The sequence below is a fragment of the Crotalus tigris genome, unplaced genomic scaffold (genome assembly GCF_016545835.1).
Source record: "Crotalus tigris isolate CLP2741 ecotype Arizona unplaced genomic scaffold, ASM1654583v1 scf7180000017551.9496454, whole genome shotgun sequence".
NCBI lineage: Eukaryota > Metazoa > Chordata > Lepidosauria > Squamata > Viperidae > Crotalus > Crotalus tigris.
In genome coordinates, this window is record NW_024096469.1 from 109863 (window position 1) to 114661 (window position 4799).

General features: G+C 44.6%; 1 long non-coding RNA gene across 4 annotated transcripts in view; it reads right to left on the reverse strand.

The window, feature by feature from the left end:
* The window catches only part of LOC120307646, a 39104-nt gene that overhangs the window by 34104 nt on the left and 201 nt on the right, over positions 1 to 4799 (reverse strand). For 3 of the 4 annotated variants that reach the window (XR_005556595.1, XR_005556593.1, XR_005556596.1), the window contains exons 2-4: positions 4583 to 4691; positions 2747 to 2851; positions 1812 to 1916 (exon numbers count right to left, since the gene is read on the reverse strand). This is a non-coding gene — a long non-coding RNA (uncharacterized LOC120307646). The remainder of the gene's footprint in view (positions 1 to 1811; positions 1917 to 2746; positions 2852 to 4582; positions 4692 to 4799) is intronic. The other variant, XR_005556597.1, reaches the window with a different exon arrangement.

The window sequence follows — 4799 nt, forward strand, 5'->3', positions numbered from 1 at the left end:
AGGAAAAGGGGGGAAAAAATGGCGGACTGCATTGTTTGGCGACCCCCGTGAAATGGTCATTTGACCCCAAATGGGGTCCCGACCCACAGGTTGAGAACCACTGGCATAGGAGATAAAGAGCAAATGATGGCCAATCCCAAGGGAGGTTTTCATAGCAATCCCTAAAAAAAAAAAAAAAAAAGCTACTAACTTAACAGAATGCTTTCCAGCAGGGACAGAACAAAACATGCAAAATTCGGGTGTTTTGCTCCGTGCATGGAACAAAATGGCTCTTTTGTTCTGGGCACGGTCCATAATATTCTTCCACAGGGAAGAGGGTGAGACAGGAGAGCAACAGCAGTGCCTGAGCAGGAAAGGAAGACTGCAGAGCACCTTGGCAGGATTTTGGTATATGCCACACTGGGCCTTTAGTGGCAATGGTGATGGATGAGGGGAGGGAAAGGAAAGCACTGATGGGGCTGGCCCCTGAGATGTTCCAGTTTGGAAATTGAAGCAATACCCACTAATTTAGCTCCATTTACCTGTCTGGATTTGTTTCGTTTCAATGCAAAACAATCAAAGTATATTCTCGGTCTGGCTTCTGCCAAATCACAACTGGCCTGAAATGGCTCATCAGAACGTCTGAAGTGCTATGGGTTTTTTCCTAAGTATAAAATGCAATATTTTTTTTCCATGTCATGCAGACCTCTCCGTTTTATGTCAAATTTTGAATGAATTTGTACAATTTTAATTTTTTTTAAAATACAGAAAATGAGCATAAGGCTATTCTCCTAGTCTTATTATAAACCAGAATCTCTTCTCAAAAACAAAACTGGATTATCATTCTACTTCGGTTATGTAAAACCTGCTACTACGATCAGTAAACTCTGAATCTTTATTAATAGACTAGGAATATAACAGTTTGGCAAGGGCTGATGAGCAGCAGCTTCAGCAACCATCTTAGCAAGGATGAACAGTAAAGGATCACATGTGATTTTCTTATATATAAAGGCAAAACATGAGGAAAGGGAAGGGATGTTAATAATCGATCAGGAGGGAAAACAACACCATTAGTATCTCCCCAAATGTCAAACACAAGGGTAACAGCATGTTTTGAAAAAACATGCTTTTGCCTTTGAAGCAAGGAGGATTTTTTTTCTCCTTTTCTTTTGAAATGGCAAAGAAAATTTGGAAGGCTTGATACAAAAGAAAGATGTATTGGAAGAAACTGCAACAGGATTGGTCCTGTGGCCTAATACCTAAAGAAGGAGCAAGTCTTGCCATGTGTGTATGTGTATATATCTGTGACTCTTGACTTTTGGTAACTCCACAGACAAATTGTGCAAGATTTCCAAGAACCGGCTTACCATTGCCTTCTTCCTAGGACCTTGTGTGTGTGTGTGTGTGTGGCTCAAGGTAACCCAGCTGACAGGACTAGAACTTCCAATTTCTAATATGATGATTTACATCAAACTGGCATATCTCAGAGGATATGCTACTGCACTGGTAAAGATTGGTGTTCTATATATTCACATGGTAATTCTGGTTGACACTATTTTGTAGGACTTGTGTTACTTCTTGCTCATTCCCCTGAGAGCAATGACACAAACCTCCCCTAGAGCGGAAAATGAGAAGATGCCATGCAAAAGCAGCAGTAATGCCTGCCTTTATTTAGTGACTGTTCACTATGACAGTGATGAATAATAGAATTACGAAATCCTGACTTTTGCAAACTTTGCAAGTCTGTAAATAAAGGAAAGCACAAGCACAGTCCTAATTTTATTTCATGGCCAAGTTGCCAGTCCCAATTGTGGTCACTAAACCAGGCCTACCTATACTTGCATCCAATGTTGGGGTCCAAGTCCAAAAGGGTGAAGTTTGCGGTACAATTCTCTGATATATATTATTTTTGCATCATCATGTCAAGCTGCAAATGCCTATATGGTATGAGAATGGGGATTATTAGCACATCTCCTGTGCCTGCTACTAGATATGTTAAGCTCAGTCATTCATACTCTGATCATCTCTCCTCTGGATTACTGCAATGTGCTCCACATGGAGCTATCCTTGAAGAGTGTTCGGAAGCTACAATTGGTCCAGTATGAAGAGATACAGAACAGTTTTGGAGACCCTTGGAGTGACATGTAATGTGTAATAGAAGTTCCATTGCTGATTAATAGGGCTCCTATTAAATCAGTGGTTCTCAACCTGTCGGTCGGGACCCCATTTGGGGTCAAACGACCATTTCACGGGGGTCGCCAAACAACGCAGTCCGCCATTTTCCCCCCCTTTTCCTTAGATGTGCTGCTCCCTTTTATTCTATTGGCTTTTGAAAGCCAATAGAATAGACTCTCTTGAATAGAGTCTAATTCTATTGGCTTTCAAAAGCCAATAGAAATTGCCCAGGCTGTCTCTGCCCTGCTGAGCCCGCCAAAAGTCCCATTCGGCAAACGGTGCTGCACCAGTTGAGTAGTCCTCAACTTACAACCGGTTGGGGATCGCGGCATTAAAAAGGTTGAGAACCACTGTATTAAATCAATGCCAAAAACCCCCCTCCATATAAAAAGATTTCAGTGTCAGTCCCTTCTCTGGAACACAATTCCCTAGAGCAGGGGTGTCAAGTTGCTGGCCCGTGGGCCGGACGCATCATCCAGAAGCCGCGCCTACCCCATTGCCAGGAATGGCAAAACCGTCCCGATACGTTGTGCGATGTCACGTGACATCATGAGTTTGACATGTCTGCCCTAGAGGTATGATTGGCCCTCACCTTGTTGCTTTTCTGCAAGGCCCTGAAGATGTTTGTGTCAGCAGATCTGGGGACCCCAACAGAGACGGAGCAGATCAAGTGGTTGGTCAGATTGTGGTGTTGCTGCTGTGGAGTGGGGAAGATGGTTATGCAAATATTCTTCAACTTAACAACAGTTCATTTAGTGACTTCAAAATTACAATGGCACTGAAAAATGTGACTTATAACTTACAGTTACGACCGTTGCATCCCCATGATCATGTGATCAAAATTCAGATGCTTGGCAACAGGTTCCTACTTGACTTGCTGGGTCCCAAGGTCATGTGATCACCTTTTGCAACCTTCTCCCAAGCAAAGTCAGTGGGGAAGCCAGGTTAATTTAACAACCAGGTTACTAACTTAACTGCAGTGATTCACTTAACAACTGTGGCAAGAAGAGTCCTAAAACGAGGCAAAACTCACTTAGCAAATGTTTCACTTAAACATTTGGGCTTAATTGTGGTCATTAGTTGAGGACTACAGGTGTTTTGCGGATTTTTAAGTTGTAAAGCTGCCCAGAGTTCTCTCCTGTGTGAGTTGGGCAACCTGATAAATTTTTTTAATAAACCAACAAACTTGGTGCAAGCTATTTTCTTTGCCTCTGTCCCGAGTTTGTCACTGAATGCCCTGGAGCTTCGGAAAAAGGACCGAAAAGAACAGGTGTATCAAACTCAATTTCATCGAAGGCCGCATCAGAATTGCGGTTGCCCTCAGGGGGCCGGGTGGGTGTGGCCTACTGGATGAGCATGGATGGAGTGAGTGTGGCCTACTGCAGTGATGGAGAACCTTTTAGAGACTGAGTGCCCAAACTGCAACCCAAAACCCACTTATGCATTGTTGAGCGCCAGGTGGGTGTGGCCAATTGGGTGGGCATGGCTGCAGACTGGGTGGGGCTAAAAAGTTCAATCAATCAATCAATTCCAACTTTGCAAGATCTTTTTTTTCCCGTGAGAAGTTGAAATTGACTGATTGAACCTTTTTTTTTTGCACATGGTGGCAAAGGCCTAAAGCAAGGTTTTATAAAACCCAGCTGAAGGCCTAGGACTGGGGTGACGGCGCACGTGCCCACAGAGAGGGCTCTGAGTGCCGCCTTTGGCACCCGTGCCATAGGTTCGCCACCACTGGCCTACTGGGTGGGTATGGCCAACTCTACATCATTCGCATCAAGGGCGCCTGTAGGGGCCTGGGCAGGAGTGGGACAGATCTGAGAGTCTCTGGCAGAGGGGGTGGGATCAGGGCAAGTGCCAAGGCATGTTCCACTGGAGGAGCCTCACTGTTGCTCTCAGGCCATGTGGGGGGAGGGGGGCTTATGGAGTTTAGACTATGCGTTTCAGCATAGATGGCCACCACAAAATTGTACACTGGCTCCCGGCTGGCCTGGGCCAGGGCCAAGGCAGAGGGGGCCGTTCCCTCACTGTTTCCAGGATGGCTTCGCAGGCCACATGAAACCACTTTGCGGTCCGCATCCTGCCCTTGGGCCTTGGCTTGACATGTCTGCTTTAACCAATTCACATAAATGCAAGACAAAAGTTAAAATTGTTACATTCTATAGTCATATGATTCAATCTTTTAGCAAATGGGCATTATTGAGAGCAATTATTCACCACCCAATCCTCATCAGAAGTGCTGGACTATCATTCCTAACCATAAACTGAGACTTGTTACTGATGTAATCTAACATATCTAAAATATTTGATGCCATAAGCAAGCTGGTAATGCAGATGGCATCCATTCCCCACCTGTCCATGCCATTATTGAAAAATAGGAAAAGTATTAGAGAAGGAATAATGTAATGACACAGCCAGAAAGATGAAATACCTGCGTGTAATATGCCTGGGTTCCCCCTCCTCCTCCCTTGCAAATGATCCACTTATATTCCATATTCTTCATCTACTCATCCGGCTCCCGGACCTTGTGTTTGACATGTCTGGAAATGAAGAATGCAAAAAGTGAACGATTGCGGAAATTGGTGGGTAGGCTACCTTGCTTTGGCGACTCCGACCCCTTGCAGCTACTTTCCCTGGGAGCCAATAGA